Here is an 18,911-nt window from a genome sequence, read left to right as displayed (position 1 = left end):
CTGTATGGTTTTAGAATCTTGTCTCCTGGTTTGTCTGTCTAAGATCCTCCAAAGAAAATGACAAATTTTGACAAAATTTGCTTCAGCAGCCTGAATTTCCCCAGACCTCATAAATCACTTGTTCATTCTTTGCTTTTAAACTCTTAACTACTTCATCTCCATTATGTCAACATCGGAATAAATTGGTTTAAGAACTTGCAATGAATAGGTTAATGGTTCAGGCCTCTCCAGACAATCCAAAAATGGATTGAGATTTCATATGTCAGCGATCAGAGTGTGTGCTTTGCCATTCCACAGAATCCAGTCTCGGTTCTGTTATTTAATAGCTAGTGCAGACCTGAAAGTTCAAAATAAACTCCATTCAGTATTTTTTTCATAATATAAAAATTTCAGAACAACGGTGAATGAATCACTATCAGATGGGATAAGCCTTGTGCAGTATCCAGATGCCATTTCTATATAGAGATATCTTCAGTGAAAACTCATTGGCTTTCCCTTTCCTAATCTTATGACCCTGTTATTGCTGGAAATGCCCACGTTCTAAAATCTCTTTTATTATTTACTTTTCTTTTTACAACAAGGTGTCTCTCTCTATATGCATACTTGTATGTTTATGTGTTTGTGCATGCATATATATGCATATTGTGTGTGTCTATAAGTTAAGCCCTTTTCTTTCAGGCTTATGAATTTTTTTGTGGAGTTTTAAAAACTTCAATGAATACATTTTACAAGAATAAACTAATTACACCATCTTTAATCTCCTAATGCTTCCTTACATTAGATTAGCACTGATGATATCTATAAGATATGCAAGCCAAAAAAAAAAAAAAAAGCCGGGCAGTGGTGGCACACGCCTTTAATCCCAGCACTTGGGAGGCAGAGGCAGGCAGATCTCTGTGAGTTCGAGACCAGCCTGGGCTACCAAGTGAGTTCCAGGAAAGGCGCAAAGCTACATAGAGAAACCCTGTCTCGAAAAACCAAAAAAAAAAAAAGATATGCAAGTAACTAGATATTACTTAATTTAAGTATAATTTTTAAGGGCTGAATTTTTGCTCACAAGGATCCCATTAGGAATAGCAACTTAAAAGGTGATACATTTAAATAATAATCCAATTATTAAACTTGGAAATGCTAGGTCTTTTAATTGTTTCCTTGGGTTTAATGTTTCATAGGCCTTTGTCTAATGTTACCCAAAGATCTTTTTATTGTACTTAAAATGTTGCCAGACAAAGGCCTCTGCTCAGTAGGCATCATGTGTGGGGCTTGTGAGAATATTTCCATTTCTGAGACTGATTATTGTGTTTCCTGGTTTTCTAACTTCGTAGTCCAAAGTATCAGAAACAGGACTGAAAATGGGTGACAAGGAGAACTTTTCTCTTCTTGATCCACCTAGAGTAGCAAGCTTCCCTTCTCCTGTTCTGGACTTGTCCTTACACTATGTGAGGATGAAAACAAAGCATTCTGTTTTCAAAAATAATGTATTACAGGTTCTTTATTATAATTTGTAAGTAAATTTTGTTTAGTACCTATGCTGACACAGATTCTTTCTCAGGCACTGCCCATGCCATTAGATAAGGTTGTCTGTGTGACTAAATGTTCAATCAATAAATATTTGGGACTGAATGAACTACAGGCAGGTTCACTTTGGTATTCCAGCCAGATGTTGATAAGGAACCCCTTGATGGTATCACAAAATTCATGCCACCCTGGAGGCAAGATACAGTGTGGTTTTCTTTAGGGAGCTCCTTTGAATGATTCTGCTTAACATATCGGCATACTGCATACATAAGATGTACAGCAGGAAAGTCATAACAATAGTTCCATTAGCATCTCCTTGCTAGATACCTCACATGGGATAGCTAATGTCACCCCCTCTTCCATTCATCAGACTTCATGAGCTCACATTAGAAACTTTTGCTTTTATTCCCATCATACAAGGGAGGAATTTTAGGGGTGATTGTGTCCTTAACATTGCTAGAAGACTAGCTAGGAGTGGTGTAACCACATTTCAAACCCTAGACTTCACGATCACTCAACCCAAAGGGTCAGCTGGACCACTCTACGAAGACTGCCCAAGGAGCGTTAGTGAAGAGCTTGACACCAGTGATGAATAAGACTAACTGATGGGCATAGTCAGATGAAGGGAAGACTTGCCTGTTCCTTCTCAAGACACTCAACATAGACATGCATGGACTAAGAAAACAGTGCTCTATATGAGCGATGCTATTTGTACATGCTTATTGACAGTACTCATACATGTTTGTACACTTTCTATTTGCTTTATTATGGCAAGAGGGGCTTATATTTAAGTATCTTTCTAGTTAACTATGCTTCTCTATGCTTCTTTTTGTTGCTATCAGCAACTACAGACATTTCCATGAGCTTAAAGTTTTAGCAACTGACTGTTTCCATGCCAATCCAATCATCACTGGATGCCACAGTTTCATCTTTGTTGTTACTGGTGGTGTTTCTTTTCTTTTCTTTATTTCATTGGTTGATTTTTGAGCCAGGATCTTGCTATGCAGCTGAGAATGAATTTGAACTTCTAATTCTCACAACTTTACCTTCTGAATGCCAGGATTACAGAATTATGTATTACTGAGTATAGCTAGAGTTTTCTTGCCTGGCCCATGGTCAGGACAAATCTCTCTCACTGCCAGTCCCACAGCCACTCAGACCCAACCAAGTAAACACAGAGACTTATATTGCTTACAAACTGTATGGCCATGGCAGGCTTCTTGCTCACTGTTCTTATATCTTTTTTTTTCTTTTTCTTTTTTTCTTTCTTATAAGTACCCGCTCGTTTTCGGCACCAAAATGTTAGTTATTTAGCCGCGTTGTGTTCTTACCCTGCAAGGAAGTGTCACTAAACATGATAGAATCCGCTTATAAGAGTTTTATTAGAGATAAAGGGATAGAGAGTGTGCAGGCCTGTGGGAGAGACACGTGCATGGAGAAGAAAAAGCTGTTCTTATATCTTAAATTAACCCATTTTTATTAATCTATAAGTTGCCACGTGGCTCATGGCTTACTGGTATCTTAACATGTTTCTCATCATGGTGGCTGGCAGCATCTCTGTGACTCAGCCTTCCTGTTCCCAGAATTCTCTTCTCTGCTTGTCCCACCTATACTTACTGCCTAGCTACTGGGCAATCAGCATTTTATTTATACAGAGCAATATCCACAACCACTGAGGATCACACACAAGGTTTTGCGAATGCTATTCTGACACTTTACCAATTGTTCTAAAACATCAGTCCATCCGTTTTCCTGATGGTTACATTTTTATTGGTCTTTTCCATCATTCCACTTTAGGTACTTACTATCAGTATAAAAAAAAATCAGATAACAGTTACCAAGTTTACTTTGTAGTATTCAATTGGGATAACTTGATGACTCGTTCGAGTGCTTTTCGGCCTCATTTGTTTGCTCCACTCTTGCATCTACATCTGTTCCAGATTCCATCAGAACTGTCTCACGAGGTGCTTTCACATTTTGTTTCCTATTATGTTATGTTTGTGGTCAGCCACTTTCCTGTTGCCCTCCCTGTACAGCCACTTGTCTTCCCATTCCTTGTACACGTATATGGAAAATTCCTACCCTAGAAAAACAGATCCAAAAATGTGGAGAAAATCAGGTAGAACTTGCTATCTAGAAACTGCAGCTTCCATCTTTAATTTCACACCCAGTTTTAGAAAGCTTTGTCTAAATGTGCTGATCCTGCTTCTTCCTCTGTCATTCATGGACTAATGTCCCGTAACATGGATTTCTGGCACATTCTTTTACAAAAGCTCTGTTGCAAAGGCAAGTAGTGATAGCCTTGTTTAATATGAGGGAGACCACATAACTCAGTGTGTCTTTTAGGACCTCTTTGGAAATATTGTCACTGCTCCCTTCCTTTTTTTTTTCCCCCCATGGTATCTCTTTACTCTGTACTTCTCCTTTCGCTTTGTCTATTCTGTCTCAGCTTCCTTCATGGCTGCTTCTCTACCTAACCACTAAAGAATGACGCCAATCATAGTATTTTCTGTTCGGGACATTTTTATCCTTCTACCGTCTCTCCTTTCATCATCTCATTCTCCATCTTGGCTTCAGTGACTACCGAGAAGTCAGTGATTTCAAAGTTACTCGTTTGGCCCAGATTTTTGAGGTTCAGGCTGCAGATGAGGTACTCTTATGGTTATATCTAGTGTGGCTAACTTAGAGCCATTTCATGATGAACATAGCTGCAAATATCACCAGCCAGATTTCAAAGAGTCGTTCTTGGGCCTCTTTATTCACATCTTTGCTAGCTCCAGTCAATTCTTTTTCTGAAGGGATTGGAATTCTTTTATTTGTCTCCATGTCATTCTTAGATCCATACAACTTTATCCTCTTCTTATATCTGATTTGATATAAAAAAAATTTCCAGATGCATCTTTCTATATGCTCTCTTCCTTTTCATTTCAGCCCATCAACCCCAGGATATATTATTAATGGAAGGTTATATTATTAATGGAAACCTGGCTGTATACTTTCTAAGGTCCCATATGGTTTTCACTGGACTTAGATGGGATGTCAGTTTTTCTTTCTCTGGGTCACTAGGACCCTTTGTGACTTTCTCTTCCCTCTTGCACTGGTACGATCCTGATTCCTTCTCTTCACCACCTGGTCTGCATTTTTCTGCCACTGCCCCCTGTGCCTTTTACTTTTACCCAATCATGCCGGCTAGTTCTCCATCTCAGGAAATTGCCCATACACTTTTGCTTTCTAAATTCAAGTTCTGTTTTCACTGAAACTCAAGCTTTACATTATCATTTCCTCTTCACCAATCTGATATTGAGAACTTTTCCTATTATATGCAAGCTTTGGGGAAATTTGCGCTTTACTTCTTCTAACACTCAGATGAACTTGCAATGATAGCACAGAATAGGTGTAAGCTTTAGGACTCCTGACACCTACCAGCAAGATTCCTGGCACATAAATATTTGTTAAGTAGAAGAGCGGTGCTTACATTAAACTTCTTTAACTAAAGACTAAAATTACTTTTCTCGTGCATTTCCTTTGTTGCCATTATTCACATTAATTATAGCTTGTAACTAAAAATTATTAAAGTGATTCATTGAAAGTGAGATTTTCTTTCTTCCCAGCAACACCACATATTATAGCAACATTCGTTACAGAACTGTGCACCTAAGCTTCAAAATGAAGATCCACGAAGTACATTTTGATGTTTTCTCTACTTTCTAATAAGAGAAGATGTCAAAACATAAAATGAAATTTAAATGATAATAGGAGATATGAAAAGCCTGTGTCCTCCAAACAAGCTCCATTTGAACTGGATATTCAAACTCCCAGATTAGCAATGTGATGTAGCATTGAACCTCACCCGCCCTTTTCCAAATAGTAAATTACTAATATCCAGGGTAAAATGAAAATCATTAGGGAAAAAGGATAATTTTGCTTTTTGTTTTAAGGTCTATCTATCTCTAGAAGGAAAACTGTTGTGTGCCTCTGAGAGTTATTTAATCTCTGAAAAATTAAAATGCTTGCAACACATGTTTCTTAGATAACTAACTACAAAGATGCTGTCATAAGTACTAGGACCCCTTGTATTGATTCACAAGGACATTTATATCAAGGAAATACAAATGATCACATACCCGATCACAAACAGGCAGATGTCAGAGGATTCTGTGCAAGTTTATGGCTTGAAAGGGGTAAGCTTTGTCTGTAGCAAGAAGTCTAATGTATTGTTAACTTATGTATTCTCTGAGCAAACTGCATCATTTAAGGGCAACATTGTTATTTATTGCTAATTTCAATAATTCAATACACTGACTGTAAATGTACTTTACTCATGTATCACTTTACTCAGGAGAAAGATTTTCCTCCTAATTTTCCTTAAACACTGGAAAACTTGGATTTCATCAGTGGAAAAAAAATTGTGAAGGCTTTATTCACATCATCAAAAAGTCTACAAAAAGTCTAAAGAGATGGTACTACAGTTAGGAGCACATATTTGTCTTTCAGAGACTTAAGTTTGACTCCAAGAACCCAGGCTGAGTAGCTAATAATTGGTAGCTAAAAATTGCCTGTAATTCCAAACCCAGAAGTCCATAGGATCTAACTCCCTCTTTTGGTTTCTGCTGGCACCCATACTTATGTATACACTCCCTGCCCCCACCACACACATACACATAATTAAAGGCAATAAAATAGATCTTTATGAAAGGACATGTGAAGTGAACCTCTTCCTTAAATATATGGTTTTTCTAACTTCGAAATTTTTTTTTTTTACAGACACTTGCTTTTCCTCTAACAATTTTATTACACATTTCTCTTCCTTTCCTTTTTGAAATGTTTAGGCTGCCTGCAGTACTTGTTTCTAAAATCAAATCTATTCTGCGTTTATTAGTTTGGCTCAACCCACCAGCAATATTGAAAGTGACATATACCATATTTCTTAAAGATGGTAGTGAACCTGGACTCCCAAGCTTCTGCCAAAGCACTCCTGTTCATGATTTTATGATGGTATTTTTAGTTTCTAGTAATTTGGGAAAAGGTGATAGGTGACAAGTCAGAAATAAAGTGTAACAATATGGTATCCAGCTCCATCTATATATAACACCTAGAAAATGTATAGAAAATGCATTTCCATTCCAATAACACCTGTGACATTTAGACATTCTATAGAATTTCTGCTTTCAGTCTTTGCCTATATCATATGCAGGAACTAGTTTTCTCTAAATATAGTCAGAGACCTTAAACTAGTCAGACACTCAGGGGATATATGGTGCAGTGAATCATAAATTTGTGTGCATTTATACCCTTTATAATTCTGGTTTATAAATGGGTTAATAATATCAGTGTCATATTTGGAAAAACTTAGAAACTTCAAACCAAGAAACTCAGTGGCAACTTGAGCTATATAAAACTTTCACTTTACAGTGTAATCATGATCTTTGTGTCCAACAATACTCTACCAATAAAAGTTATATTTGTATGATTTACATATCATATCTTCTGGGATACATTTCCTTTTGTGTAGTTGGAGACACTGGCTCACTAGCACAGCAAATATCCCTGATTTACATTTAACAATCATGCTAGCAAATGGCAGGTTTTTTTTCACACAGTTTACCACTTCTTCTAGACTTTTCTCCTGGCAACATTTTATCTTTCCCTTATAGGAAGCAGAGTTATTCTGCATTTTATCCCTCTTCTATATAAAATACTAATAAATAATTACAGGATCTCAAAGCCCTTGGCAACTGAACCCTTGACAACAGCTTATAATAATTTTAAATAATTTAAAATATATGTTATGCTAATTTTTATTTATTTATTTATTTATTTTTTATTAAGTAATTTTTTTCTTCATTTTGTGTACCAATGACAGATCTCCCTCTCTTCTCAGCTTCTGTTCCGCCAGCCTTCCCCCACAATCCATCCTCCATTCCCTCCTCCAATTTTAATACAGAATAGCCTCTCTCTCTCTTTCTATCTCTCCATTTCATTTCTGAAGTTTTAGTTGTAACATTATGCACATGCTCAAGACATGGTCAAGTGAGGTATCAATTCATTTCTGAAAGGAGAGTGATTACAAGCAAGGTATAGAGCAGGGAAAAAGAGAAGTGGTAATATGTTGACAGTTCCTACTGAAACAAATGCCATGATTGACTGAAAAATCCAATAAAGAGTTTGCCCAGAAAATGAGGCTATCAAAGCACCTGCCCACACACAGACACTTACCTCTGCAAGGCCTTCCCTGGAGATTCTTGCTCAGTTCCAGTGCAGACCGTCTGCCAGCAAACTCAGCGTGTTTTGCCTCAGTCTGCTGGCCTGTCACAGGTGGAAAATGGTGGCCACTTGGTCGCTCAGCCTAGGGTATTCTTTATAGGTATCAGATTTTCACCTGGAGAGAGAAGAGCATGACGTATGTAGGGACCGGTACTTCAATTACGTTGCTCAAGAATTATGCACAAATAAAAAAGAAAAGGCAATGATAATTCCTATTGCCTGTATCATAATTTTATGAGTTTCAATGTTTTTTTAATGAAATATTAAAAAACTGTGCATTTGTGGCTTTATACATTTTTCACTGTATATGAAGATAACACACCAAAAACATGTGTTTGGTGGTAGTTAAGTAGGAAAACCATTAAGACTCTGTTTCTTGTCATGTTGGCACTGGAATGAATCTTGTTAGTATATCCAAGTTGCAGTGTTGAGTCTAATGCAAACATGTATTGGTGTGTCTAGCCTGCTCACTTTATAATAGTACATTAAGATTCTGTAAAAAAAAAAAAAAATGAAAAGAAATTTGGCATAGCACAAAGGATTTTCCTCTTAAAAATGATTATTACTCTATAAGAGTAAGGAGAGGTCACGTTCCAACATACCAGAGAAGTCTCTTCTTTTCCTCTTGCATTACATTCATGGTTACCTCACTGGTACATCAGGGTACCTCGGCCCTCTCCCTTCCTCCACCACAAGGAAGGCAAAATGAATTGCCTGATTGCCTGATGAGTTTCCTTAAAATGTGAGAGATTCTAGGACTAGAATTCTTTTTTTCTTTTGTTCCTGAGAGTTGGTTTCAGAAACTATTCATTCTTTGTAGTTTTTCCTTATGACATAGGTATATCCAGAGACAAGTACTATTGGTAATAGGTGATAAAGATGGATAAGTGGAAAACACAGTTGTTGGTGTGCATTCAGCTCGGGAGAGAAATAGAGATGGCCAACGTCTTATTTCACAGTCATGGGCAGGTATCTCCTCTCTCTCTCTCTCTCTCTCTCTCTCTCTCTCTCTCTCTCGGTGTGTGTGTGTGTGTGTGTGTGTGTGTGTGTGTGTATGTGTGTGTGTGTGTGTGTACATTCACATGTGCATGTATGCATACTTGCACATGTGTACATTTCTATAAGTGATCTTGTCTATGAGGTAATGTGGACTGACCAGACATTAACCTGCAGGATGCCTCTTCAATTGCTCTCTACCTTATTTTTTGATATTTGGTTTCTCATTGAACCTTGAGCTTGTCCTTTTGGGTACACTGGTTGGCCAGCATGACTTCAGGATCTCTCTTTCTTCACACCCTCACTTGCACCATGATCACAGATGCACACGACAGACTATGTAGAGTTGCATGTGGTTTCTGAGTACCCAAACTTACATTTCAACAATAAGTACTTTCCTCATTGAGCTCCTAAAACTTTGCTTTTTCATGGTCTCTTAAGATATTAGTGGAAGGTTAACATAGATAGGAATATATATTGTTAGCCAGCTCCTAATAATATATTCGGGGGTAGTATTTTGATGCATGTTCACAGTAAAGGGTTATTATTTTTAGTTACATATATATATATATATATATATATATATCACTTTAAATACATATAACTGCCTTGTTATTAAAACACTCAAAGTTTTTTGCCTAGCCATTTTGAAATATACAATATATTAGTGGCTATAGTCACACTACTTTGATATAGAGTTCAAAATTTATCACTGTTATCTGTAACTTTGTATCTGTTGGCTAATTCTCCCTATCTCCTCAGTTCATCCTTTTAAGATGTGGGTTTCCAGTTTATTATCAAAAAAATTTTCCTGAAACTTAAAGACACACTGCAGCTCTTCAATGTAGCCTTCCTTTCCCTTTGAATATTGGAAGTTAATATTCTTTATTAACTGAGCACAAAAGAATAACTAGATCTGGTGCAGGTGAGATAGCTCAGTCAGTACAATGCTTTCCATGCAAGCATGAGAACCAGAGTTCAATGACCAGAACACATGTAAAAGGACAGGTATGGTGGCAAATCTTCTAATCCCAGTGAAGAGCAAATAGAGATAGATGATTCCTGGGGCTTAGTGGCCAGCCAGCTGATCCAAACTGTCAAGCCCAGAACCCAGAGAGAGAGAGACCCTATCTCAGGAACAAAACAAAACAAAACAAACAAACAAACAAACAAAAAGCATGATGGATGGTACCTGAAGAGAAGCGAAACCCAGGGTTGTCCTCTGTCTTTCAGACTTACATTCAAGTACACACATTGACAACATACTCATACACATGTGTAACTGTGCACATGCAGAAAAATGTCCTTATACATACACAACTCAACAACAACAAATATAATAAGTGCATCAAGTAAACAAGAAAATTACTAGCTTCAAATTCGAAGTTTTAATATATATATATATAGATAGATAGATAGATAGATAGATAGATAGATATAGATAGATATATAGATATATAGATATAGATATAGACACTTTAACTAGTTTTGGAGAAGGAGTTTCACCATGCTGTTTATTTTCCTAATATATGCATGTATACATAAACAAAAGCACCTCACTGTTCTTTACTTCCAAAGTGTGAATTCCTGGACAGATTGCCTCTCTCAATCCCAGGGTGGCAATGAAATATTGGGGCCTTCATGTCATTTTCTTTTTCAGAGTTTGGGTACATTGCCAGCCTGTAATGAAGATTATAGCTAAATAAATGACTCAATAGTCAACCTCCTAGTAATGGTTGTATTTAGCTTTTAGGGTAATCGTAACTTCACTGTGGTATTAGTAATCTCATCAACTTTTTGGTTAGGGATGGATAAATAACTAGCTTTTAGTATGTAAATTACCAACAAAAACGTTTTGCAGAAAATGGGTCAGGTTAGAGATGTAAATGAGGCCTAAAATGTCTCATTAGGTTTTGAATTGCCTTTTTTTTTTTCCCCAAGCATTATAAATCTTGTGAGCTTTTGGGGTAATTTTCTTGCTTGAATAAGTTAGTAAGGTCTTTTCCAATAATAAATGAACAAAAATACCTCTAAAACTAATTCTGCTTGAAAAGACAGAACAAATTGAATGTTGAAGTATCATTTATTAGAAAGTTACCCAATATTTCTGTTTCCTCGTATTTTCGGATAATAAGGTGCCCAAGGCACGAACAAAGATGCACAGATTTCACCTGCATCACAGAGCTCAGGTAGGAAGAGAAATCTTCATCAATGGCTCATGTTTAAAGTCAGTTGTCCAGTTGAATGGTACTTGTCAGACTTGGGTACAGCTTATTGGGTATAGAGTATGAATCTTACATTTGGTGAAGAAATGGATTATCTATGATTGTAGAGAATGTCTCTTTTATTGTTTTGTACTAGGGCCCATTTTCCATGCTCGTTACTAAAACATGTTTTCAGAACGAATGCTCAGTAAAATTATGATCTCCCCAACAGGGCAGCTCTTGGGCCAGTGTATGCACTAGAGTGATAACTGCGGGTGTACAAACCAGGCAGGTCTACTTTAGGTCTACGAGACTCTAATGAAACTCTGTCATACCAGAGTGAGACTGGCAGTAGCAGGCAGTTTAACAAGTCCACCTTTAACCACGCTAGTTTCTACTCCACAGACCACTGATTTACAGAGGTTTAAAGTGGCCGTCTGTGACAAATGCATGAAATGTTAGTTGGGTATGTGTTTATCTGTCACAGCATTGCCAATGTTTAGGACAGTTTAACATATCACACTCATTACAGGGGGCCTGAATTTTTTGTTACTGTGAAAGCTGTAACATGTGGAATATGCAATTACAGCCACTACCTACATTTAACAAGCTTAAAAATATCTAAAAGGGCCAGGCGGTGGCGGTGCATGCCTTTAATTACAGCACCCAGGAGGCCGAGGCAGGCGGATCTCTGTGAGTTAAGGCCAGCCTGGTGTCCAAAGTGAGTTCCAGGACAAGCTCCCAAGCTATGCAGAAAAACCCTGTCTCAAAAAAAAAAAAAAAAAAAAAAAACAAAACAAAACAAAAAAAACAACAACAACAACAAAAAAAACCTAAGAGATCATCAATAGACCTGCTGTCATCATTTGGTTTGTTTCTGTTCAGGGGTCAGTTGAGGATAAAAAATCCATGATTATGAAATTGCATTAAGAGAGGTTTCAGCCAGTACTACTACCTGGACTCTCAAGAAAATCAGCTCTGAAATGCCCACTGCAGAGATTTCCCACTTCTCCATCCTTTATATTTCTCAACAGTAAGCCTTCTAATGGATCTTTGCAAAAGAAGTGTGGTGGTTTGAATAAGAATGGCCACCTTAGTCTCCTATCTGCGAATTCTTGCTCATTAGGGAGTGGTACAACTTGACAGGAATTAGGAGGGGTAGTCTTGTTGGGGTAGGTGTGGCCTGGTCAAAGGAAGCATGTCAGTGGGGGTGGGCATTGAGGTTTCAAATAGCCAAAGCCAATCCTAATGTCTTCTTCCTGCTGCCTGCTGATCTGGATACTGAACTCTCAGCTACTTCTCCAGCACCATGCCTGCCTTCATACCACCTTGTTGCCCATCATGAGGACTAAACTTCTAAAGCTGCAAGGGAAGCTCCTAACTAAACACCTTCTTAAGAGTTGCCATGGTCATGGTGTCTCTTCACAGCAATAGAACACTGACTAAGACAAGTTTTTTTTTCATTTTCTTAATATCTTTTATCTTATATATCACGTTCTTATAGTTGAGATTGTACTATTTCATTATTTTATACACAAAGAAAAGATTGGAGATAATACTCTTCACAAAGTCTTTTCCTCATAATTGGCTTGTATTGCCTACTAAAGTTTTATAGGTAAGTAAAAGGTATCCTCATGTGGTTTAGAAAAGGATAAGGGAGGAGATGGCAGAAGACAATGTGGATGTTCAGAGCCATCTAAGGAGGTTTAAACAAGACAGCCACTCAGGTGTTCTGCAACTGTGTCAGGGCATATACTATGATGGAAGACAGTTCAGTAGACAGGACAGACAATTTGAGAGTGAACTATGCATCCCAACATATATTTATATGGTCTATATACCATCATGTCACCTTTTATTCTCCTCCGTACTAAAATTATACTGTTGGCCTCCTGAAATTTCACACAGATTTACTTCTCACTCCTGAGTCCTCAGAGTATTCTTTACATTTTTATGCTAGTTACATGTTTCAGATGATCCTGGAAATCTCTCTCATGAACTTGTCAGCACCTTCATTCAAAGTCCAAATTTCTAGGCTTCAAGAAAGCAAGAAGCATAGTCCCTGATTATGTTACTCACATTCACTAACTTACCTCTCTTTCATAAATGCAGAAGAGACCGGTAATAATTTGTGCAATTACTACCTACCATATCCCAGGCATCCATTTTATCTCTCAAACATTCACACAGTGTCATTGATTATTAGCCCCATTCTGTAGAATAAGATACAGAGAATGTAGGTTCCCTAACCAAGATTATGTCCTATGTGGTGGTATTAGAATGAATTTGGGTGAAATGATTTCAAAATCAGTGCTGTGTTATACAGGATAAGCACAGAGACTCTGCACAAACACATGTTCCTTTAACTCAGTCTGGCTTCTAACATATGCTTTCCCCACACATTGGGAATCCATCCTTGCTATTGGTTCTTAGTCACTGTGCTTCACATGGAGACCCCACAATATAGCTAGCTCTTTCTCCTCGATATACAGATCAATACTAAAAATTCAGTGTATATTTGTTGCACTGATGGACATTCCATACTCAAAAGCATCTTGTTATCAAGGGGAACAGATACATAGAGAATATCTTTCCCTGTCTTCCTCACTTTGGGCTATAGGTCTTCAAATTGAACACCAGTCCATTACTATTGTTCCTGTTACAGCTTGAATGTAAAATGTTCCCTATACAGTCATGTGTCTGAACACTTGGTCTGTTAGTACTATTATGAAGCAGCAGACCTTTTGTGGCATCATAGACCAGGATAGGCTGGCCTTGAAGGTTATCGTGTGTCCCTGCTCCTGGTCCTGTTTCTGCCTCCTGATGTACCAAATATGGAGCTGTTGCCTCGCTTGCCTACCACCATAACTCTCCAAACCTTTCCTGCCATGATGGGCTGAAGTCATCTGCTGAAAGAAGTGTTCCCTAACTTGTTTAGTCACAGTGACATGAAGGTGACTAATATAATCAAAAATAAGATTTATCTTTTCTGTCATTCATTTGTCTTTGAAGCATATAGGTAGCCCAGTGGTACAGTCGATCAGCTCCTATCTGGTCACTGGTTGGAAGAAGTCTGTGAGGCCACCTGAGCAGCCATACGATCAGATTTTCAGGTCTGACTTAAGTCCTGCTCTGTAACACAACTACAGACATTCATAGAATTAAAGATCTATGTTTAAGAGAAGATGGAGAAAGATGCCCACCTTCCCGGCATGTGTTCATTGCCAGGATTGTAACTAAAATCTGATTTTTAAAACACGTGCTTATTTACTTGTGTGAATGTGTATGTTCCTAAGTGTGTATATGTGCTCATGTGCATTCAGGAGCCTGCAGATGTCAGAAAAGGACATCAGATCCCTTGGAACTAGAGTTACAGGCAGCTATTAGGCATGGTGTGGGTGCTGGGAATTGAACACATGCTCTCTGCAAGAAAATTAAGTATTCTTAACTGCTGCCCCATTTCTCTAGTCCAGTAACCCAAATCTTATCTTAATACTATTCCTGTGCATGCTTCTCATCATGTTTCACAATACAGAGTCGAGTCGATCATGGCTGGGTGATGGGCCACATCAACCGCAGACATGACATATGTCTAGGGTTGTTCCATTTTCAGAATGACCCAGTTTAATTTTATTTCTCAGTGTAAATGCTTATGTGAATGCATATGTAAGTTATTTTCCAGGGATCTTTTAATTTTTCTTAAAGATACAAATGCTCTAGCTTATATTATTAGTTTAATTGCACCCAAACTTTCCCTTTTCAAGGATTTAAAGTCCATATTTCATGCCAAGAGGTGCCCTTACTGTAATGGGTATGCTTTATGTTTCTCATCTCTTAGGTCCCAGGAACTAGTAGATAAAATGGTGACAGGATAATTCCTTGGAGCTAACTCAGCCAGTTAAAGCAGGAAGAAAATATGGGACACTACTGGACAGGACAGCAGGTGCTTTGAATTTGCTCCATTTACGTTTATGACATGGGTTAAGTGATTTAACGTCTCCCAATGTCAGGTCCTTCATCTAAAAAAAAAGGGGCTGTTAGTCTTATTATCCCTAAGGTGTCTGCTAATTTGAATGTCCCACTGTAGGGGATTCTAGTTACCACAAGGGACTGGAGATCATTAATTGCTTCAGAAGTATGTCCACAGACAAATTAGGCCACTTGGGACTGAGAATGCAGCTTACCTCATAAGATGCTGTTTGTGACTGCCATTTTTCTGTTTTCTATTGTGGCATTTAAAAAGTTATTTCACTGGATGTGTGTCTCCTTTACCAGGATAACTTCATTTGCTACTCAGATGGGAAGGAAAACAAATAAATTGGAACAAAAATAAATCCCTGTCCTGAATAAATACATTGTAAGCCTGACACTATGATGTTAGGTATTGGTCAAAGAAATATCCCAAATTTATACATCAGCATAACTTTTGGTGAGAAAACAAATTGAATCACACATATATTCTGATACCCTAAAATGTTTTCCTCTGTTGTTATCATTTTAGTGAGCAAAGTTACGAGTAACCATTCTATAAGCTATTTTGTTTGATATACATGTGTATTTGCAAATGCTACAATGAGTTGTTGAGTTTACTTTTTATATTTTGGGATTATAAAATTATTTTAAAATTTAGTTTGAATGCAAAAAAATCCATTGGGTCCTAATACAGTTTAAATTTTGTGTATATAAAAGGAATTTGCTCAGCTTTTTGGTTATTAGCATTCACATAATATTATAATTATTTATGTTCAATTATTTTACATTTTAGAAGATATTTTGATTTTTTTATACTATATTTTTCAAGCTGAACAATTTTTGAGTGCTGTAGATTGGGGCAAAATGTATCATAAATTACCCATATACATTTTGGACATACTTATATTTAAGTTTTTATTAACTAATTTTTTCTCTTAAATTTTTATTCATACAATATATTTTTATGATATTCTTTTCCTAACAGTATGTTTCTTGGTATAAGTTAAAGTTGGAAAATCATAGCATAAGCAGAGATATATTCATGACTATCTTCTGGCCTGGGTGATGATACATCTATCACTTTCTAATGACTCTGATTAAAAATAATGATATATTCTTCTTTTACAGATTACTAAAACCTCAAAGATTATAGGTACACTTATATACTAACTAAGATCATAGATATACTGGTATACTATCTATCTCAATATGGGACAGATTATGAGGCTCTGTGTGAGTAAGAATGAGTGAGTGCAGACACACACACACACACACACACACACACAGAGAGACAGAGACAGAGAGACAGAAAAGGAGAGAGACACAGTTTTTGAAAGTATTGTAAAGTTACAATGAGTACATGACCAGAGAGAAAGGAAAGGAGTGTGCCTTTAAGAAGCAAAGAAGTGAGAATTCACCCCCCTGGATTATGTTGGAAAGCCCAAACAGACTAAACTCCAAACTACCCTTCGCTCTTAGCAAAGGTTTCTCTAAAGTGCTTAATAAAATTTTAGTACCTTTACCTAAATATTTGACCTCAGAATGTAATGGAAAGTGGAAGGGACAGAGGGAGGGAGGGAAGGAGGGAGGGAGGGGAAAAAACGAAGATGCCCTCTTTCTGGTAACTCACCCTCCAATCTTGGACATGAATCTATAAAAAATAGATACAATTCATGTCCTGGTAACAGGATTGTCTTTTGCCACAATGATTTATATGTGAATATGTACCAGTTCTATCAACCTAACACATACATTCCTAGATCTTAAATATTGTTTATGACTGATGCTATGCATAAATGATTCTTCATTCATTTGATCAAGAGTATTTTCCAAATCCTTCTTTGGAATGCTGGTCCCATTATTTGGGGGACAATTCAAAGAGGCATCAAGTTTCACCAAATCTCTTTTCATAAAATGTATATTGCTTTTTCTGCTGAACAAAAACATTGACAACCAACACTTTCTCTTGTAATTTATCTATCACAGATATGTAATCCACATATTAAAAATGCCTTTATTTACTCCTTTACCACATGCTATTTATTAATTTATTTTTCAGTTATTAGAACCAATGTCTAAGCTGCAAAGTGGAAAAAAAAACACTATCAAATAATTATTTCCCCTTAAGGATGTATTGTGAATGAACTGAGAAAAGTAATTATATATATTAAATCTTCTAAAAATTAGAAATAAAACATGCAAATGCCTCAAAGAACTAGATAGTGGTTATTAGCCCATAGGATATTTTCTACTTCAATATAGCATATTAAAATAATAAACTCTTTCTTGAAAAAGCTAATCCTATCCTGTACTTATTTTTGTTATTTTTTTAAACTTATTTCAATGATCTTCTGACTGCTTGAAATGATCCAAATATTTTAGATTGAGTTTAGGTTCTCTGCCTCAGGCATCCAGTCATCCCTGACCATGACCCGAATCATCTCAAGGATGTAAAGGCACCTACTCATAACACCTGTGTTCTGTGACAGTCCATGCTGTGTGATGTGTTTTACAAAAGAGCTAACACCAAGCAAGACATTACGTTTCCCAGGCCATCTCTGGATCTGGGTCTTGGGGAAGCCGAAAGCACTGTCCAGCAGAAAGGATGGACCTGCTCAAGACACTACTTTACACCCGATACGGCAAATGGCAGCCCTGAACTTGTCACTTGCTAAGGTGGCAGTTTGCTTAGCTGACACAGTGCCAGAAAGGAGGGGGAAGGCTTGCCGGGAGAAAGGGAGCTGATGGCTACTCTCTAAGGGCAGGGGAGAAAGAGAAAGTAAGGAAACTGAAAATAAATAACACCACACAGTTCTGATGTAAATTTGCAAAAGATGTCAGGAGGGAATGCAAACCGGACACAGAAGACCTTTGTTTCCAACCCTGTGTTTTGACATTTCAGATTCCTCTACAACTTCAAACCATCAGATGCAGCAGAGTGCGACAAAACTTTCTGAAATGGCACTTTTGTTTGATTTTTCTTTCAACGCAAAGCAAAGAAGGCCAGTTAAAAAAATTAGTGGTTATACTACAAAGAAACAACACAATGATAAAGTATTTTGTATTACCATTATGAAAGTATTGAAGATAATACTTATCTTTATAAATTGGACAGCTGTTCTCATAATTATAACTTAACTTGTTTGTGCTATTACTGCATCAACAATAAGAGGGTTACAATATTTTAAAATGCCTCTAAGTGTGAATTTCACACTGTCCGAAGGGGTCCACCATCCTGCACTGGGATGAGGTAGTGCATATTACCCACTTGGATAACTGTAACTTCATAGACTTCCAAGTAGCACATTCTTAAGGCATAAAAACATGTTTGAAGGATAATGCTAAGTGGCATGAGATATAGTTTCCAAAGACTGCACAATCAAGGATCTAAGAATAAAGAAATAAAATTCAGAAAACAGCATGCTAAAAGCCTGTTTCTTCTTTGGTTGTAACAGAATTATGGGGGCTGGGGGGAATAGAAGGAAAGAAAAAATGAAAGAAAAAAGAAAAAACAGGAAGGAAATTAAATTTCTATTTTCACAGGCAATAACGTGTCATACAATTTGCAATTAAAAATAAATTAGGCACAAAATCTGCAACAGATTGTTTTTAAACTTTCATTAAACCTCTTGAGTTATGCTGCTAGATGCAATGTGCTAACAGAAATGCTAGGGTTGAAATGAGTTTCTGGCATATGAAATAAAACTATGTCTTCAATCTAAAAAATTTAATTTACAGCTTAGCTGATTGGATGTAGCATTTTAACACCACTTTGGAGGTTGAAGAACAGCAAGCACCATAATCCGCTGAGTATTTTGATCACTACCACACAAGCATGTAACATACTTTGTGTTCAAGGGGAACCTTTATCCAGGATGCAAAGCTGGTGCTGAATTATAATCACATTCAAAAAGATTGCAAGCCTGTGGGTATTAAGCTTTGCACTCCCGAGCTTAG

At 37.1% G+C, this 18,911-nt stretch overlaps 1 protein-coding gene across 9 annotated transcripts in view; it reads right to left on the bottom strand.

The window, feature by feature from the left end:
* Tenm3 (teneurin transmembrane protein 3) overlaps positions 1 to 7,889 on the bottom strand; it is a 1,310,468-nt gene extending 1,302,579 nt beyond the window's left edge. For 7 of the 9 annotated variants that reach the window (XM_076553324.1, XM_076553329.1, XM_076553328.1 and 4 more), the window contains exon 1: positions 7,735 to 7,888. The gene's annotated coding sequence lies outside the window, so the exon portion shown is untranslated. Of the gene's footprint in view, positions 1 to 7,734 lie in introns of all 9 variants that reach the window. The other 2 variants (XM_076553327.1, XM_076553335.1) reach the window with 2 other exon arrangements.
* Positions 7,890 to 18,911: the final 11,022 nt, after the last annotated feature.

Source organism: Peromyscus maniculatus, chromosome 17 (genome assembly GCF_049852395.1).
Source record: "Peromyscus maniculatus bairdii isolate BWxNUB_F1_BW_parent chromosome 17, HU_Pman_BW_mat_3.1, whole genome shotgun sequence".
Taxonomy (NCBI): domain Eukaryota; kingdom Metazoa; phylum Chordata; class Mammalia; order Rodentia; family Cricetidae; genus Peromyscus; species Peromyscus maniculatus.
This window is presented reverse-complemented; position numbering and strand designations above follow the sequence as displayed.